This window comes from Schistocerca gregaria, chromosome 5 (assembly GCF_023897955.1).
Source record: "Schistocerca gregaria isolate iqSchGreg1 chromosome 5, iqSchGreg1.2, whole genome shotgun sequence".
NCBI classification, from domain to species: Eukaryota; Metazoa; Arthropoda; class Insecta; order Orthoptera; family Acrididae; genus Schistocerca; species Schistocerca gregaria.
In genome coordinates, this window is record NC_064924.1 from 122,432,924 (window position 1) to 122,454,367 (window position 21,444).

The 21,444-nt window shown below is 43.3% G+C and overlaps 1 non-coding gene across 1 annotated transcript; it reads left to right on the forward strand.

Annotated features, from left to right (window-relative positions):
* Nucleotides 1-2,564: 2,564 nt before the first annotated feature.
* On the forward strand, nt 2,565-2,766 carry LOC126274927 (small nucleolar RNA U3). Its single transcript, XR_007550472.1, has one exon. It is a non-coding gene; the product is annotated as a small nucleolar RNA U3 (small nucleolar RNA).
* Nucleotides 2,767-21,444: the final 18,678 nt, after the last annotated feature.

The window sequence follows — 21,444 nt, forward strand, 5'->3', positions numbered from 1 at the left end:
AAGGTGCTTGTACAGAAAGTTCGCGGAGCATCGTGAAATAAAATTCCGTCGTGTGTCGCCTCCACATCATCTGCTCTCTTCCGTATGCAATTAACGCTCGGCGCAATGCAGGCTTAACGCATTCCAGCCACCACTGCAACGTCGTCGGATATGTCGGGGGGTTGTCGTTCACACACGTGCCAAGCAACTTCGACTATGCGTCTGCACTCAGCTTCCCTGAGGTGTGCTGTATTCAGTTTTCAAACACTGCGACTCATCCAAACTTGTTGACGACTCAGGGAGACCGTGCAAATATATGCTATGTGATCTGAAAAGGCGACAGGCCACAATTCCGCATCGAGGATCGCAGGTTCGAGACGACGTGTTACGTAAATGCGATCGAGCCGACTTGCAGAGTGACTCGTGACGTAGGTGTATCCACGTCTGTCGCCATGTATCTTCTCCCATGTATCAATGAGATTCAAGTCCTGTATGAGTTGTCGCAGCTCCGGGCATGAAGTATAACGTGGGTGTTGATCTTTTGGTGCGAGCACGCAGTTGAAGTCGCCTCCAAATAAGACATGTTCATACCGACCTAAGAATAGTGTTGCAATCTCCTCTGCGTAAAATCGGGATCGGTCGCGCCGTCTGTCGGACCCCGACGGTGCGTAAATGTTAACGACCCGTACTCCCAGCACTGTGAGAGCCAGTCCCCGCGCTGACGGCAGGTACACCACGTCCTCGGCTACTATGCCACTACGTAGAAGTATCGCTGTTCCGCTGCCGCCGTCGGTAGTAGGTGTAATGTACGTATCGTACTCATAGAGGTCGGGGAAGCTCTCAACACATACTTCCTGCAGCAGAACGATGTCGACGTCTGACGCATGCAACATGTCTCGTAATAACTGCAATTTTACAGGCGCTCTGATCGTATTAATATTAATAGAGGCTGTTCGATATGCCTGCCGCTGTTCCTCAGTGCGTAAAGCGCACATGAACGCATTGCGGGTGCGTCGTCAGTGTGTGGGTCAGCATCGGATTCGTCGGCCCAGTTACTGTGCTGGAGGTCCAGCTCCCGTCGCGACTCTCCGGCCGGGCTGACCGAAGGCGGTGGCGTTGCTGCGGTGGGTAGAGGGTCTCCTTCCGTCGGCTTTCCGTCCGGTGTGTCTGTATTCAACCCCTGTCTAGCATGATTTGCGTCGTACTGCTGTGTGGGGGGTAGAACCTCCCGTTGCGCATCCGGATGCACTGTATCGACCGTACACCCAAGTTCGTCTGACATGGACTGCAGTAAGCAGGTATCCGACGGCGCTAGCCGTCGTTTCTTGTGGCGCTTCGGCGAGCGTTGTTTGCACGTGTGCGCCTCTGTATCCGAGTGCGGAAGTGACTCCCGGTGCTCAGGGACGAAAGCAGCTGTCGGCACAACCGCAGGATCAATTTCCATATCTCCTACCGATCCTTTCCGTTCAGTTAAGGGCGTCGTCGTCTCCGGAGCTCTAGAAGTGTGCGTCGTTTCGTCACTGGAGGCGGTCTCTGCTGCAGTCGGTTGCCGTAAACTGTCATGATTCTGTACCTGGTCATTCTTCGGGATGGGATCTGTTCGAAATGCGTCCGCATACGTTAGTGGCAGCGGCGTCAACGTGGACGTAGGTACGGGTTCGCCATTTGGAACTTGCACTATCCTCCGCTGCATGCATTCGGAACGCACGTGGCCCTCTTTCCCGCATCCTGAGCATGTTTTGGGTTGTCCATCGTAGATGACTATAGCTCTGCATCCGCCGATGAACAAGTACAAGGGTACATGTTGTGTCAGTTCTATTCTGATTTGACGCACCCCATTGAGAACGGGGTAAGTCGTGAAGTTGGACCATTTTTCCTGAACGTGGCTGAGCACTCTTCCATACGGGCGTAAGGCGTCAATGACCAAGTCAGACGGAACCTCGAAGGGAAGTTCGAAAATGCGTATGTTTCGTAAGCCCAGTCCTGCATGATCAATAGTTACTTCTCCAACATGTCCATCAGAGTGACGAAATTTGAGTCCATGTTTAGTATCTCGGATGATTCTGTCACATACGGCATCGTTAATCAGCTTGACGTAAACGACACTGCTCACTATGGAGAGGTGGATTCCGATAAGTTCGTTGTAGTCAAGTTTAACTTCGTCTCGTAGGAACCTTTCCATTTCGTAGGCTTTCGGTCTCGCATATACATTCGAAAAACTAATCTTGAGAGTCGACTTTCGGTATACATGTGCCATTCTGTATCGAGTCGTCTAAACGCGCGAGTACGCCGATGAGGTAAACAACTGCGCGAGCGTGAACTACTTCGGCAGGGACGTAAACAGACGTCCGTGCCGTAGCACCGCCGAAGGCAGACTGCTACCGAAGCACGACTCACGCCCGGTACTCACAGCTTTACTTCTGCCAGTATCCTGCGCAGGAGAGCTTCTGTAAAGTTTTGAAGGTAGGAGACGGATACTGGCAGAAGTAAGGCTGTGAGTACCGGGCGTGAGTCGTGCTTCGGTAGCTCAGATGGTAGAGCACTTGCCCGCGAAAGGCAAAGGTCCCGAGTTCGAGTCTCGGTCCAAGATCATACTTCACAGGATCGTTTCTGTAGTATGTCTTCAACTCTCTCTAGTTCAAAGCTGGAGTAGACGCATCCACGATGATGAGTGGTAGCACTCTCCCTGTGCGTGAGGCATGCGACCGAGATTCATTGCATCTTGGTTGCAATCGATGATCGTTCACCACATTCTGGGGGATGTGGGAAGGGAGTAGCGCTTATAAAAAAAAAAAAAAAAACCGGCACGGTAGCTCAGCGTGTTTGGTCAGACAGCTGGTTGCAGAGCTGGTTGGCCTCTTTAATAAAAAAAACTGAGTCAAAAGATCAACAAACGAACTTTAACGGATGTCATGCGACGTCCGCAACGAACAAACACAGCGATAAAAAAGAAAAAAAAGGATGCTAGAGCACTTGCCCGCGAAAGGCAAAGGTCCCGAGTTCGAGTCTCGGTCGGGCACACAGTTTTAATCTGCCAGGAAGTTTCATATCAGCGCACACTCCGCTGAAGAGTGAAAATCTCATTCTCGAGGAGATCTTTGTTTGCGTAAATGAGTAAAGATATTTACACTTACATTTCTGTTCATCTACGTAACAAAAGGTCTCCAGAATGCTTTCACACTTGCTCTGCGATATGTTCTTAGCACTTGTTACTTTCTAGGTGCCATCTTCGTTCCCTCAGTGTTTACAAATTTTGATGGTGTGTTTAATGTTTAACGACAAGAAAAGGAGGCTGTGGCCACTGGAGCTATTTATTTTACTTTCACATTTACATTTTCGTTCATCCTTTGTTCACAGATCTCCACAAAACTATGAGCTATTTGCTGAAACAGAGTCTTATTTTGTCCTACTAAACAATGCTAAAATCGTCATATAACACATACATGCCATGTTAATCCCTGATGATAGAGGTTAAAGCGTTCAAAACACAGTGTGATAATAAATAGTGACCGGTGACAGTATACCTGTTGTTCCATTCGATATCAGTTAAGTCAGGGTAAGGCCTAACCAAAAATATTGGCTTTTACAGTAGTCTACCTTATGGCACCCATCCGAAGCAATCTTTACTTCCACCTGTCCAATAGCATCTGAGAATGTGACACTGGTAATCACTTGATACTCGAAAATAACGGCATACAGGATAATTCCGTGATGATGTTCCAAACTTTCAGGGATTATAGAGGACATAAAATGTATTAGTCTCAGGTAAGGAACCTTCGTCCGGAAACGACCGAATCGAAAGTTAGAGGCGGCAATCATTCTGATACTTCTGACAGTGGACCTCTTCTGCTACAAGCTCTTTGATTTCCACATTTTGCGAGAATATTTTCGGTAGAAGTGTTGTGTTTCACAGTAGCAAAGGTGAACAAGCGCTCATAGATCTTAAGGTAAGCACTTTAGGGCCCATTTACATTTGATTTTTTTCCTTGTTTTGCTCCATACAACCTCCTACGAAAGTTGCCTACCCTACAGTCTTAACAACAACAGTTGCTGTACATGCATCCCGCTTTCAAAGGTATCAGAACGATTTCGACTAGATCGTTTCCGGTTCGGCAGCGATACCTTTACCCTTCTCCATCACCCCTGAAAGTTTTTAACGTCTTCAGGGAATTATACCTTATAGAAATGGCCATCAACGGAATACAGCAGTTAGTCGCCCTCAAGATGACCGTTCCGCAGACAGTCGAAACGTCGCTGGTATAATTGTTTCAGTGTTTTATAGCGTTCCGGCCTAACCACGAAACTGATTTTAATCAAATTGACAATGCCTGTGGAATTCTACAAACTTAAAAAAGGAAAGCTTCACTGGAACTTTCAAGATGACACATTGTGATTCCATTAAGATCCTGTTATTAAATAGGAGATAAATGATACCATTAAAGTAAGAAAGTACCGGGTGAGCAAAAAGTCAGTATAAATTTGAAAACTGAATAAATCACTGAATAATGTAGGTAGAGAGGTATAAATTGACACACATGCTTGGAATGAATGGGGTTTTATTAGAACCAAAAAAATACAATACAAAGATGATGTTCTTTACAGGAAATGCTCAATATGTCCACCATCATTCCTCAACAATAGCTGTAGTCGAGGAATAATGTTGCGAACAGCACTATAAAGCATGTCCGCAGTTATGGTGAGGCATTGGCGTCGGAAGTTGTCTTTCAGCATCCCTAGAGATGTCGGTCGATCTCGATACATTTGCGACATCAGGTAACCCCAGAGCCAATAATCGCACGGACTGAAGTCTGGGGACCTGGGAGGCCAAGCATGACGAATGTGGCGGCTAAGCACACGATCATCACCAAAAGACGCGCGCAAGAGATCTTTCACGCATCTAGCAATTTTTTTGATTCTAATAAAATCCCATGTCGTTCCAAGCATGTTTGTCAATTTTTACCTCTCTATCTACATTATTCCGTGGATTATTAAGTTTTCAGATCTATACTGACGTTTTGATCATCCGGTACAAGAAAAACGGGAGAAATCTTGATAGTTTGTGCTTAGAATATAATCGAAACTAGCTTAAATACCATGGTATTTAATAGAAAAGAGGGAGGCCCACAGATGGCGATAAGGATCTGAAATATGTCAGTCGCGGAAAGAAGAGATAAACAATTTTGCGTATCGCGGAAGGCAGCACTACAAAACAAGATTTATTTCGCAAACATGGAATTAACACGAAATCATTCGTCACTGAGTTTAATAAGCTTCATTACGCTGCTATTTGGGGAGCAAAATAACTGATGATGGTCGAAGTAGAGAGGATATAAAATGTAGACTGACAATGGCAAGGAAAGCGTTTCTGAAGAAGAGAAATTTGTTAACATCGAGTATAGATTTAAGTGTCAGGAAGACGTTTCTGAAAGTACTTGTATGGAGTGTAGGCATGTATGGAAGTTAAACATGGACGATAAATAGTTTGGACAAGAAGAGAATAGAAGCTTTAGAAATGTGGTGCTACAGAAGAATGCTGAAGATTAGATGGGTAGATCACATAACTAATGAGGAGGTATTGAATAGAATTGGAGAGAAGAGGAGTTTGTGGCACAACTTGAGCATAAGAAGGGATCGGTTGGTAGGAAACGTTCTGAGGCATCAGGGGATCACCAATTTGGTACTGGAGGGCAGCGTGGAGGGCAAAAATAGTAGAGGGAGACCAAGAGATGAATATGTTAAGCAGATTCAGAAGGATGTAGGTTGCAGTAAGTACTGGGAGATGATGAAGCTTGCACAGGATAGAGTAGCATGGAGAGCTGCATCAAACCAGTCTCAGGACTGAAGACCACAACAACAACAACAACAACGCTGACTGAAATTCTAGCAGTGTTCGTTAGAAAGCTGCCGCGGTAGAATAAGCGCCTGCGATTCGGGAAGGTATCCGTTAGCTGTAGCTGGTACACAGTTTATTGTGCTGCTCGGCCCCTCGCAGCTGCGGGAAACAGTGTCCTGTGAACGTTCGTTTCTCCAGCGGCCGCGGTCTACCAGGGCACCCAGCTGCAGGCACCACAATACCGGGGGAGGGGACTCTGCCTTTTCAGGACTGTTTGCCACGTACAGCACAGGCCAAATTTTGCGGGCCACAGAGGCGACACAATGAGACTTCACTGACAAAAGCCAGTGGTTCAACCATATACCGGGTGTCCCAGGACGAATGATCAGTTCTCAGGGGTGTGGCAAGAACGATTCGAAGTAAAAGTGTCTGGTAAAAGCGGGCTCTAGAATGCCTCCCTTAAGAGCTACGAGCACTTCTTCAGCTTCGATACTGCGAAACAAATCTCTTCTCCTGCAAGCTCTTTGCTTTCCCTGTTTCTGGACGAGGTAATATGGACCAAAACAAGAAAAAAAGGCCACTACAGGTGAGATTTATGTTGCATACATTAAGAACTACGAACATCTTTTCATCTTCGCTACCGTCAGACACATCTCTTCAACTGAACAAGTGCTCATAGCTCTTAAACCATGCGTTTTGACCATGTCTAACAGACAATTTTTTCCTGTTCTTGCCACAGAAGAGATTTCTTTCACGGTAAGGAAAATGGAGAAGTGTTCATAGGTCTTAAATTACGCGTTTTGGAGCCCTTCTTTACTGAATTTTCGTTTCGAACGATTGTTCTTGTCATATTCCTGAATACTGACCATTCCTCTTGGGACACTTTGTATACAACAATTTAGCAACATCTGGTAGTAACAATGCTTCGTACATACTGCGTACAGAAACACAATACATATCTAAATCAGAAGCGATAACGTCCTCCGAAGGGTTCTCATGAGTGAGCTGTGTAGAAGCAAACCATATAATCCCGAAAAATCCGTCTACATCTACATCTAGGTTTTATTCTGCAGTACACGATTAAGTGCCTGGAAGACATTTCATTGACCCACTTTCACCCTGTTTCTTCAAATGGTTCAAATGGCTCTGAGCACTATGGGACTTAACTTCTGAGCCGGCCGCGGTGGTCTCGCGGTTCTAGGCGCGCAGTCCGGAACCGTGCGACTGCTACGGTCGCAGGTTCGAATCCTGCCTCGGGCATGGATGTGTGTGATGTCCTTAGGTTAGTTAGGTTTAAGTAGTTCTAAGTTCTAGGGGACTAATGACCACAGCAGTTGAGTCCCATAGTGCTCAGAGCCATTTGAACTTAACTTCTGAGGTCATCAGTCCCCTAGAACTTAGAACTACTTAAACCTAACTAACCTAAGGACATCACACACATCCATGCCCGAGGCATGATTCGAATCTGCGACCATAGAAGTCGCTCGGTTCAGACTGTAGCGCCTAGAACCGCTCGCCACTGCGGCCGGCTGCAGCCAACACAGACACATTGGGCCTACACCTCAATTATCGTCAGGGTGCGATTACGTATGACGGCAGGAGCACTCTCGTGATCCTGACTGCAAGACTGTAGGTCAATCGAATCGTGTGATTGGACCTGTTCCAGGGAGTGTTTTCCAACAGGATAACGCTCGCTCACATACTGCTGTTGTTCAAATGGTTCAATAGGCTCTGAGCACTATGGGGCTTAACATCTGAGGTCATCAGCCCCCTAGAACTTAGAACTAGTTAAACCTAACTAACCTAAGGACATCACACACATCCATGCCCGAGGCAGGATTCGAACCTGCGACCGTAGCAGTCGCGCGGTTCCAGACTGAAGCGCCTAGAACCGCTCGGTCACCTCGGCCGGCTCCACCCTACTCTACCGTTCCAATCTCGAACAGTGCGCGGGAGAAACGAACATTTAAATCTTTCCCTGGAAGCTCTGGTTTGTCTAGTGTTATTACGATGATCGTCCTCCTGTGTAGAATGGTCAACAAAGTATTTCTTTATTCGGAGGAGAAACGTGGCGATTGAAATTTCGTGAAAAGCTCTCGCCGCATCGAAAAACGCCGCCCCAACTCGTTTGTCCTGCCCCGTACTCTCGCCCCTGTTTCGCAATAACACAAAACGGTCTGCCCTTCTTTGAACTTTCCAGTGTACTCCGTCAGTCCTATCTGGTACGGATCTCATACAGCCGAGAAACGTAGTGTAGGCAGTATCTTTAGTAGGCCTGCTGCGTCTTTGTTGTGCCAATAAAGCGCAGTCTTCCGTTCACCTTCCCCACAAAATTATCTATCCTTAAGGGGAAGTTTACTATCTTTGGCCCGAAAAAACCATATTCTTTTTTCTCGGGATGTGTTATAGATATCAATGTCAAATTTGGGCAAAATGCTTCTTGATATTTCCTCTACAAACTGGAATTTTTTCGACCGGAAATGTCAAAGAACAAAGGCGGAAATGCCGTCGGAACGAAACAAAATTTAGATACAGACCTCCATGCGCGTTATGTCATAGGTCAGCCGGCTCGTCTGAAATCAAAATTTAGTTGATGTTACCGAAGTGTATAAGATTCTTTAGCAGTTGTACCTCGCTTAAGTTATTTGGACCATAGGGATGAGAATAGCGGCCATTTGAAAAAAAATTGCGTTTTTTTCATAGATTTTTCGACTTCGTCGGCCAAGTAAAAATATTTATAGTTGATGGATCGGAATAAAAGTGGTACAACTCCTAGACAATTTACTTAGTTTCGTCGGAAACAAAGAATCATGCCAATCGGTTCAATAGACTTGAGGTTACCATACCGCGCGATTAAGAAAAAAAGTCATTTCGAGAAAAACGCGTTTGATGTTTTGACTACATATAAACGCAATATTATGCAACTTACGTTCAATTTGCTATTTCGGGTCCATAAACTGATCGTTCATCTTCCTCTTAGAGGACGTTCTGTTCGATCTGGGCTATCCTACGCTGCTCCAGAGTCGCACTTTCGGCCGCTTGAATCCGGTGGTCGTCCGAATACTTGGCGAACTGCGTCGAATAGAGTCCCAGGGTGACGTCCATCGGTGTCACGGTCTTCAGAATTGCTGGATACCCTTCGTTGAAGCTGCTCACTGCCAGCAAAGTCGCAATCTCCACAGTCTTCGCATCAGAATGCAAATGCTTGGGGACAAACTTCCAAACAAAAGCGTTCAAACTTTAATGTGAATTTTGTGTGTTTCCTCCCAAGCACCGGTACGATACCTCGTAGATCGGATAAATCACTTTTTGCACTTCTCTGGAGAGCGGCTGGTCGTGTTGATACTCGTCCAGTTGTCCGGTAGCCCCTGCAATGCGCCACTTGCACCAACTAGTTTCCCCAGCCGGACAATTTTGGTGTTGTGGGTGGTCATCCGTCAAACACTTGTGGAAATAAGTTTCCCAAATTGCCTTTTTCATCTGTTCCACCCAATTGGAATGCCGTCGGATTGCCAAGCCGTAGTACGTCGTAAGCTCCTTGACCACTTTATCAGTAAGCTTCCCTTGTCCTTTACCTCCGATGTCTTTGTTTTGTTTCTTCAAATTTCTAAGCCGCGCACCCATTCTTTTCTGTTCGAAATTCCCGAAAAATCTGGTGCGTGAAAAACGCCGATTTCAGGCACGTGCATTTTTTTTTGTTCAACCGCGAATAACAAACATTTCCGTTCCGTATTCGGAAAAACCGTTTCAGGGATGGATCCAAAAATGAAATTTAAAAAATCGATTTCTTGAACCAAAAGATAGTAAACTTCCCCTTAAGTATTTAGTTGAATTGAAATTCTTTAGATTTGTGTGATTTATATTCCATTAGAACTATTGACAGCCTTGGGAGAGCCAGTCCTGACAAAACTCTACCATCTGGTGAGCAAGATGTATGAGACAGGCGAAATACCCTCAGACTTTAAGAAGAATATAATAATTCCAATCCCAAAGAAAGCAGGTGTTGACAGATGTGAAAATTACCGAACTATCAGTTTAATAAGTCACGGCTGCAAAATACTAAAGCGAATTCTTTACAGACGAATGGAAAAACTAGCAGAAGCCGACCTTGGGGAAGATCAGTTTAGATTCCGTAGAAATATCGGAACACGTGAGGCAATACTGAACCTACGACTTATCTTAGAAGCTAGATTAATGAATGGCTAACCTACGTTTCTAGCATTTGTAGACTTAGAGAAAGCTTTTGACAATGTTGACTGGAAAACTCTCTTTCAAATTCTGAAGGTGGCAGGGGTAAAATACAGGGAGCGAAAAGCTATTTACAATTTGTACAGAAACCAGATGGCAGTTATAAGAGTCGAGCGACATGAAAGGGAAGCAGTGGTTGGGAAGGGAGTGAGACAGGGTTGTAGCCTCTCCCCGATGTTATTCAATCTCTACAGTCTCTATATTGAGCAAGCAGTGAAGGAAACAAAAGAAATATTCGGAGTAGGTATTAAATTCCATGGAGAAGAAATGAAAACTTTGAGGTTCGCCGATGACATTGTAATTCTGTCAGAGACAGCAAAGGACTTGGAAGAGCAGTTGAACGGAATGGATAGTGTCTTGAAAGAAGGATATAAGATGAACATCAACAAAAGCAAAACGAGGAAAATGGGATGTAGTCGAATTAAGTCGGGTGATGCTGAGGGTATTAGATTAGGAAATGAGACACTTAAAGTTGTAAAGGAGTTTTACTATTTGGGGGGCAAAATAACTGATGATGGTCGAAGTAGAGAGGATATAAAATGTAGACTGGCAATGGCAAGGAAAGCATTTCTGAAGAAGAGCAATTTGTTAACATCGAGTATAGATTTAAGTGTCAGGAAGTCGTTTCTGCAAGTATTTGTATGGAGTGTAGCCATGTATGGAAGTGAAACATGGACGATAAATAGTTTGGACAAGAAGAGAATAGAAGCTTTCGAAATGTGGTGCTACAAAAGAATGCTGAAGATTAAATGGGTAGATCACATAACTAATGAGGAGGTATTGAATAGGATTGGGGAGCAGAAAAGTTTGTGGAACAACTTGACTAGAAGAAGGGCTCGGTTGGTAGGACATGTTCTGAGGCATCAAGAGATCACCAATTTAGTATTGGAGGGCAGCGTGGAGGGTAAAAATCGTAGAGGGAGACCAAGAGGTGAATACACCAAGCAGATGCAGAAGGATGTAGGTTGCAGTAGGTACTGGGAGATGAAGAAGCTTGCACAGGATAGAGTAGCATGGGGAGCTGCATCAAACGAGTCTCAGGACTGAAGACCACAACAACAACAACAAGAACCGTGTAACCGAAATTCCTTTTAGCACTTATGTGTATTACTTCGCACCTTTCATTGTTTATAGTCAATTGGCAATTTTTGCACCACATAGGTGTCTTTTCTAAATAATTTTACAATTGGTTTTTATCTACTGATGAGCTTATCAGACGGTAAATGACAGATAATCTGCAAAAAATCTACGAGAGCGGCTGAGATTGTCTCCTAAATCGTTTATGTAGATCAGCTAGAGCAGAGGGACTGCTCACTTCCTTGGGGGACGCCACGTATCACTTCTGTTTTACTCGATGACTCTTCGTCAGTTACTACGAACTGTGACCTTTGTGACAGATCACAAATCCAGTCGCACAGCTGAGATGATACTCCATAGCCATGCAATTTGATTAGAAGCCGCTTCTAAGGAACGCTGTCAATAGCCTTCTTGAAATGTGGGCAGCCTCTCGCGAAAGCAACTTGTAACATACGAAATATCACGAAGCCTCTTGTTGTGCAGAGTTTAAGTAACGACATAAAGTAATCATAAGCGCGAAATATGAATCCTTGCAAGTAATGGCAAGACGCTTTGGTCACTAAAGAATATTTTAAAAACAATTTCGGCCATTATAAAATCTCACTCATTTCTAATTTTTCAAGACGGACAGTCGATTTAGAAAAAGATTTAGTTCGCAATAATAAAATTGATTATGTGTTACAATATAAAGCAACAAGCACGAGTTCTTATCAGATTTCCTTCAGTTCATAGAATATAAATTGCTAAAGTAAATCCACGATCATTAAGAAAAATTACAACAATAATATTATATAATCAAATAGAATCTTTTTTGGAACTGCAGTTATATGAACTTGGCATTAAATGTTCATATTAATCAAGGCTAACGAAGAACCTGTTGCCTCATCCATTTTCTTTTCAAAGATTTAATTTCATTGTCATAACATTCAAAAGAATTAGATTTCTATTCAGTCGCGTGCTACCAGACAGGGCGAGTGAAAGTAATATCAGTTCTTTCGCAAGCGAGAATATGTAAGATTCAAGTAGAAACTGGGAGGTATCCTGTGTTAAATGGAGCTTATAAATTATAGAATTCCTTGCCATTTACGACCTGTGTCTACCGTTAAGTCTTAGACAAGACCTACAGTACTTAAGATAGTCGGCGTGTATTCCGTAGAAACCAGCTTCAAACCTCTGTCCACTCTTCGTGATTTAAAAAAACATCCTCACGTTTACCAACATAGCTTCTATCTCCCTCCCCCCCAAAAATTACGATTCCACGAATTCTAGAAGGTCCTTCACTCCTTCCTTACCTTGGATTCCGCCTCCTACACGTATCCTCTACAAGCCATAACACAATTGTCTACCTAGTGGTCTCGAATCATGGGCTGCTTCCACGTTTATGCGAGGAATAGTCATACCGCAGCAAGAAAGTGGTTTTCTCGTTTCAAGGGGGATCATGTTGACATTAGTGACTCTCCACATGCAGGAAGACCTTCGAGGTTTGGTGAAGATCATTTAAACGCATTAATTCACAATGATTCAAGTAAGTGTAGCCGATAACTGGGAAATGTAATGAACTGTGACCATTCTACCATCGTGCGACATTTCCATGCAGTGGGGAAGGTTCCAAAATATGGTGTACGGGTACCGCATGATCTAAACCAAAGTCACAAAAATCACTGGGTGGCCATATGTGCATATGTGCTTGCTCCTCATCAATTGTCTCGTGAATAACACTGACCATTCTTATGCCATATCGTTACTGGCGACGAGAAATGATGTTTTTATACAAACATAACGAGAAGAAAGGAATAGTTTAGGCTATTTTTTTTTAACAGCAACTCTCCGTACCAAGATAGGTGGCCATCCACAAAAAAATAATGTTATGTTTCTGGCGGAACTGCAATGCAAATTGTTTCCCCGAGGATTAACCTCACTTTATGGTTTGGTTTAGCGACGAAGGCCACTGGATGGGTTCGTCAACAAGAAAAATTGGTGCAATTGGGGGACTGAGAATCCGCATTTCTCGATCGAGAAGTCTCTTCACCCTCAACGGATGACTGTGTGGTGTGCAATGTCCAGTCACCGAATCATCGGTGCGATATTCCTTGATACCTACCGAACGGTACGTGAAGGTTTTGGGAGATGATTTCATTCCTATTATCCAAAGTGACCCTGATTTCGACAAAATGTGGTTCATGCAACACGGAACTCGACCCCATAGATGCAGGAGAGTGTTTGATGTTCTGCAGGAGCACTTTGGGAGCCACATTCTGGCTCTGGGGTACCCAGAGGCATGGGCCACGATTGGCCGCCATATTCTCCGGACCTGAACACACGCTACTCCTTTTTGTGGGGCTTTCTGAAATACAAGGTGTACAGCAATAACCCCAAAACCATTTCTGTGCTGAAAACAGCCATTCAGGAGGTCGTCGACAGCATCGATGTTCCGCCACTTTAGTACGTCATGCAGAATTTCGCTATTCGTCTGCGCCACATCATCGCCAATGATGGCAGGCACATGGAACATGTGTAGTGAAGTTTACATGTTGAATAAAGTGTGTGCACGCCTAGATTGTAACTAATTTACCTTCTTTTCATATAGTTCAATTGTCAGCTTTTCTTATTAACCGAGATTCGTCCTGTATGTGTAACAAATTTACTGCAATATTTAAAAGGATATAAATAATAGTGCTCACAGTTTTTTGCAAATACATTCGTCTGGTTCCTATTCAGTGATGGGACCTCCACTCTAAATTTGCGCTTTCACCAGCAATCGAACCCAGGTCCATTGCACGAAAAGTGTCAACGCTACCTTTCAGCTGCAGTTGTTACGACAGGACAATGGGAATAAATCAAGTAAAAGCCCAAGGAAAGGGAACTAATGTTAAAGTAGGGTGGGGGGGGGGACGCTAAATTGTATGTCATGTGTGAGAAAAAATTTTGTCGAACAGGTCCACTGAGACCCCGCGACCTGTTAACAGCTGGTCGTCACTCTCGTACCGATCACACAAACTACGAGCGGGTCACCCGTCTGTGGTATGCTATCAGGTGCAGATCCCAAGAGGGAGGAAGGTGATGGGTGGTCGTGACTCCTACCCCTCAACACAACTCTTTACTAAAAGCGCTGGTACTTCTAAATAATATCTCGACGAACTCTCGGAGCATCACAACTTCGAGCTTCTAAATGGCAATAAATCAAAGAAAATTACAAGCCATGTTGAACACAGGATACTTTTCCAGTTTCTAGCCCGTGTGGGTGATCTCGCGGCATGACCAGCTGCAAAGGACGGTTAAGATCCTCCGTTTCATGTTGACCGTATATACTGACAACAACAACAACAAAAATGGTTCAAATGGCTCTGAGCACTATGGGACTTAACATTTGTGGTCATCAGTCAGCTAGAACTTAGAACTACGTAAACCCAACTAACCTAAGGACATCACACACACCAATGCCCGAGGCAGGATTCGAACCTGCGACCGTAGGGGTCACGCGGTTCCAGACTGAAGCGCCAAGAACCGCACGGTCACAACGGCCGGCTCAGCAACAACAAACCCGACACAGATTTGGAAATTTGTGGTAAGGTCTTACGGGACCAAACTGCCGAGGTCAACGGTTCCTAAGCTTACACACTAGTTAATCTAACTAACTTACGCTAAGGACAACACACACATCCATGCCCGAGGGAGGACTCGACCCTCCGACGGAGGTAGCCACGCGGACCGTGACAAGACGTCTTTAGACCGCGCGGCGACACAGTTCTTGAGACCACAGGTAGAACCGGCAAACCACAGAAAGCTAAAAAAAAAAAATTTCCTGACTAGTCATAGTTGGAAACCACTGAAAGAAACAACATACGCCCCCATTCCTTCCCTTAGTTGCATATTGGTATAGTCATAGTCTACAAATTGTATTCACAGTTGCAGCGGTAAGTGAATACTGATGAAGTAAGAGATTATTCTCATTTTTATGTTTCGGAACAAGAACAGTCTCGGTTGCGATATTACTTAATGTCAATGATGCGTTTTGGGGCATCATCAGATTGTGTAGAAGTAGCTGGATACGTGACCCATCAGTCATAAAACTGCATACAATATAAAACAGGGACCAAGATAGCCGGATACATAATCCAGCCCTAAGGAAACTTGTAAACCATGCTATTCTTCTGAAATATTTTAAACCGGTTGCTGTAACAGCCTGTTATGATGGAATGGGAATTTTTTTTATCATTTTTATGTTGAGTAAATTATCACGTTGTTAAAGTCGTGGCGGTTTGTTGCCTTTATAGTTCATCAATCAACTGCATGGAACATATAAACCTCAAATTATAGCACGAATGTATTTCAGATTATGAATTTCTGTGAAATGAAATTTCTGGGGGTTATGTTAAAGTGATATGCTACACGCTGATGTAAACGAATTCTCCTTCTATACCTTCTCATTATTATTGAATTTAATTAAACATATTATTATTATTATTATTATTACTACTACTAAAGTGCTAGGTATCTCTGGTACGTTGAAAGTGGTTGTAATGACAAGTTATATTCATCTTGAATTTGAAACTCACTCTTGTGTCCATGTTTTGGAACGAATAAACTGGTTTTGGATCGGTTCTGCCTTGACAAACACAATTTTTTCTTCTTATTACCTAGACCTGTTTCGTTGCAGCTACAGCATCATCAGTGTTTCTTTTATTTTGTTACTTCTTAAATAACAGGAAAATTGCTCTTTAATATCTGTATTTGTACAAATTTTAGTTTTTAAAATTTGAAAACAGATAAAATTCTTTTTTAATTATAACTCGTTACCACATATCGTAATTTTTGTTTTGTTCTGTATTTTGCGTTAAAGCTGGTTGTCTTTCGCAGTTTGCTATGTGCAGCCGTAGAGAACTTAATGTAGAAAGTTATTTACCTTGGACTCTGTACTGTGTAGAACATCTGAAAACAAACATTCACCTGTCCGCCATTTTGTTTTGTATCTTATAAACAGTGACACAGTCCAAGTTAAAAAGTACAAGTTTGAGAGTGAAGCTAATGGGGAAATTAGAAACAATAAGTGGAAACATACTGCATGCACCCCCCCCCCCCCCCCCCCCCCACACACACACACAGAATCTTCTACACCGAATAAAATAATGTTAACCACACTATCCCCAAACGTAAATTTTAGATTTAAATAACTTTCTATATTAAATTCTCTAAGGTTGTAGATAGCAATCTCTGAAAGAAAATCAGCTATAACGAAAAATATAGAAAATCAGACTACTCATGGCTTGTGATAATATAGTTTTGTTTCCCAGTTTGCGAATAGTTTCTTAAAAACTGAAATTTCTGTGCGCACAGATAGAGAATTCTTCCTTTTCCTGCTACTGCCATTATTGTTGATAAAGTAACAATTATTGTCATTATTATTGTTGTTATTATTATTATTGTTATTATTAACACTATTAGTGGCGGCAGCTGCAGTAGTACAAGTAATGGCAGCATTAACTTTGTTAGTTCATAGTTAGTATTATTTACCCACACCGCCATTGCAGACACTCGAATCTTGTTAACACTAGTTGTCATACTAAACTCGTTATTTTTTTAGGTAACTGTGATGCAATAGGTAGTGTATGTAGGGTGACGAGATGTAGTTGTTTAAAAAGGAGTACAAACAGCTTCAAAAAGGGGGACAAAGGAAGAAAAAACAGGACACATCAAATGGGTCGTCAACAGCAGATGAGGATACCGCCTGCCAGCTTTGGACAAGTCACGTGACTGCCGGGAATTACCGGTAAAACTGCTAGTTAATTGTTACTGGGGTCAGGTGGTGATTCCCAGGCCAACATGTTTTTTTAAATTTTAAATTAAAAACATTGATTGTGGTGACAGTGTGGCATCAACTGTTCTGATATTTACGCGTAGTTTCAAGATTTAGCAAAGACGGCTGCTTAAATGCCACTCCTGATTGATTAATTTCACGTGACTTGTCCAAAGCTGACGGCTGGTATCCTCACCTGCAGTATTCGCCATCAAACACACGTTCAATTTTAATAAATGAGTTTAGTATTTATAGACGTAACATACACACATTGCTTAACAATTATTCGTACTTCTCTGAGGAACCAATTTTTTGCAGAAGTTTAGGCTTACTTAACAAGTACTTGTAAAATGACACACTAGAAAATTCTTTTAAATTATATTGGACCATCAACAGACCTTTCATTGATTCAAGGTTTAATCTATTCCTCTCACCAGTCCACTATGTGATAATAAGAGAAAATATTCTTTCAGCATTAGCATTACGCCCTGAAATAGTGAAAAAGCATTCAGCAAGTTTCAGCAACTCTGAGTGACAGTCAACTGGCTTACTGTCACAAAAAAACGTTATCCATTTTTTACTACAAGATAAAGTCCTAAATTCTGGATCATCATTATTCCTTTTTAGAAATTGCAAAACTGATCAAAACATTTTGCATCTTCAATCCAACGGCTTTACATTTCTCCTGCAAATACACAAGGCTCTCCTCAACATCACTGTAGCAAAAATCATTTTTAAGTGACATCTGTCTAAAATATGAGAAGCCCTCAAACATACAGAGCCACCGTTTCAAATATTCAAGGCATGACTTATAAAGTTAAATAGCTTCCTCCAGAAAAAGTTTGACTTCTTTCTCGAAGCCTCCCTCTGTTGCAATTTTCAGGATCTGCTTGACCTTAAGGCAAATGAATGTTTCACTTAATCGGTCTTCAAGCACCTTACATACTGACTTTAAAATTTCAATGACATCAACCACAGAGTTGTCCTTTTCTAATTCCAGAATACTTGTACTGAACAAACACATCAATGAATGAAAATACCATAAGTAAGCTTCGCTCAACCTGTTCTCAAAAAATTGAAACAAAACCTTTGGTGGTTTGCTTTCAGAGAGAAAGTAAGCTTTAAGAGGAGCACACATTTCCGGTATCCTTTCAATGGCTGGAAAAAGGGACAGCTACCTAGCCTTCTCATGAGACAGGACTTGATTGTGATTAACTTCAACAAATTCATTAACGTTATTATGCTCAACTTTGTGAAAACGCCGGACACTGTAAAAATCCGTCCGGACCCCGAACAAAGAGCTAAAAAGGAGGACATGTCAAGATTAATCCGGACGTCTGGTCACCCTAAGTGTATGTGTGAAACCCTGGTCTGCTGTAAGAGAGGGCCTGGTGGTACTAATCAGATCAGAGTAAATACATAAAAAAAGAGTAAAGTACAATTTTTGTGTCATTGACGTAAAAAGTAAAAACAAAACCACTGGTCCAGAATGAGATTACCACTCTGCAGCGGAGTGTGCGCTGATATGAAACTTCCTGGCAGATTAAAACTGTGTGCCGGACCGAGACTCGAACTCAGGACCTTTGCCTTTCGCGGGCAAGTGCTCTACCATCGGAGCTACCCAAGCACGACTCACGCTCCGTCCTCACAGCTTTACTTCTGCCAGTTCCTCGTCTCCTACTGTCCAGACTTTACAGAAGCTCTCCTGCGAACCTTGCAGAACTAGCACTCCTGAAAGAAAGGATATAGCGGAGACATGGATTAGTCACAGCCCGGGGGATGTTTCCAGAATGAGATTTTCACTCTGCAGCGGGGTGTGCGCTGATGTGAAACTTCCTGGCAGATTAAAACTGTGTGCCGGACCGAGACTCGAACTCGGGACCTTTGCAAGCTTCGCAGGAGAGCTTCTCTAAAGTTTGGAAGTAGGAGACGAGGTACTGGTAGAAATAAAGCAGTGAGGACGGGACGTGAGTCGTGCTTGGGTAGCTCCGTTGGAAGGGCAGTTGCCCGCGAAAGGCAAAGGTCCCGAGTTCGAGTCTCCGTCTGGCACACAGTTTTAATCTGCCGTTAAGTTTCAAAACCACTGATGATTCTGTAACTTCAGCGAAACATGCATGGATAAAAGGGAGAAAGAACTACTCGAAAAGGTCCACGGGTGCACTTTTTACCTTCTGTGATTCTTCATTTTCTCCCGGCGTATTTCTTGCTCGAACAGTCTACGGGTTTACTGCCGGTCCATAGTGTTCAACGGGCACTATGTGCCGGCAGTACACCCGGGGACTGTTCGAGCAAGAAATACGTCGGGAGAAACTGAAGAATCACAGAAGAAAAAACTGTTTGCTCAAGACGCAATGTATCGAAAAATGTATATTTGGGGGCGGGGGAGAGAGGCTAGAATACAATCAGTAACAAAACATTAGCTCCTCTCGGAGTCAAAACTTGAATCCGCGGCTGTGTCTGTGGCGCCACGTCCTTGGAACATGCGGCAGACGCCTACAGCAGAGAGCGGAACGCTTTACAAGTGAGTCATACACTGGAGGCGACCGACCTTGTATCCCAACGGCTCTCGAACAGCTGACGGCGAGATACACGGTACAGCTGCCAAGTGGGCAGTACGACGCCCGCGGGATCTGAGCGCGTGTTATCTGAACGTACGTCTTCTCCTTTCATGCCAGAGAACACAGCTTCTTCAAATTAGGGCGGTTCCTCGCTGCCAGTAATAAATTATGAACCTTCTTCTCATACCCATATTTCTCAAGTGCTTTTAATATCATCAATCGCCTTTCGGCCCCACCGGAACACGCGATCTGCAACGGGGGACATTTTCAGCGCTTTGTTTTAGCTTTTCTTTGTGACCGTATTACTTTCATCCTCTCAGAATAGCCTCTTTTCCGATGGCCAGAACAACTTGTTCCTGTCTTCTTGGATTCCCCTGCCAGGCGAATTGATCAGGCGTGAATTTTCTGCTTAAAATCTGTTCTCCCTTTTAGATCAAGAAGAGCTATTCCTGCTGCCATCGGGGCTCCTTTTGATGCATCGATCCACTTTGTCGTTGCAGTTTTCGCTTTACAGCGAGTTTCGTAGAATTCCGAAACCCGCCTAGTTAACCTGCCCGTCGCACCCTGGTGGATAGCCCATCAAAAACTGAACACGAGGTCAACATGAAAATGGGAAAAAGATGTACTGAACTGCGAAACAACATGCAAAATAGTAACTGTGAATGCGCCAAGCTCAAGAAATGCAACATCGAGCGACGTACAAGTATCACGGCGCCGTGGTTGTATGGTCACGATGTTAGACAGTAAATCGGAGGTTCCAAGTTCAAACCTTCACGCCGCCGCCCTCCGCACCCCCCCCCCCCCCCCCCCCCCGACAATATGAAGTTTCGGTCAGGTCACTGACGCATCTGTTCTCCTCCTGTAATATTGGAATTGTCATACTATACATTGGTAATAGAATATGACTTATGTGGTGAGAACATATTACCGTCGCAATAAATGTGCTGAATAGTGAGAGCAGGCGAAATGCCGCATAGACCTCTCACAGAAATGAAAACAACAAATAAACGACTATGAACTATGTTGCAACAAAGGAATTCAGAATTCAAAACTTTCAAAACGGAACGCACGATTCATAGCACTTGTGCGAATCATGTTGGATGTATGTGCGTTTGAAGGTCCCTTCCTTACATCACGCTGTTTGCAAACGGACGTTATACTACGACACACACACAAATCTGAATACAGCGAACAGCCACATCGGTCACCGGACGTACAGCTCGTAATTTTGTGAAAATATATATATAGGACACGAGAGAGATTTGAACATGGATCTCACATTTTACAGTCCAACATCGTGGCCACATAACCACAACGTCGTGGCTATTCAAACATCTTGAGCTCAAACCGTTCATTGTTTTTATTTTGCTTCTTTTTTCACAGTTCAGCACAACTTTTTCCTGCTTTCATACTTGACCTGTCTTCAGATTCTGACGGACTACTGTCCACTGTGACAACTTATCACTAAATCTGAGGGGGCTGCGGTGGTTAGGTTGGATGTATTTTTTCATTTCTTAAGAAATGGCATACTTTTTAATATCTATATTTGATCTTCATCTGATTGTTCCTAGTTCAGTGCAATTTTTATCTAAATTTTTTCTGATTACTTTTCGTTATGTCTTTTGTATTTCTTTGATTCTGTTCAAAATGAATGTTTCTGCCCCATAAAGGCACTCTCATTTGAAGACTGTGTTGTAGTGTCTCAGTTTTGTGTATTTTCACGTGTATTTTTGGTATGGATGTTTTCTGTAAGCCTGAAAACTGTTTCATTTTGTGACAACGAATTCCCTAATCAAACTTTCAAAGGCCATTTTCCTGAGCGGTTTCGCCTAAACGTTCGAACTGAAAAGCTCTCTCCTTCTTCCCTTATTTACATTCTAGAATTTTAGGTGCCAGGTTGTTGCTAAACATGTATTTCCTTTTTTCATACAATATTTGGACACCTAGTCTTAATA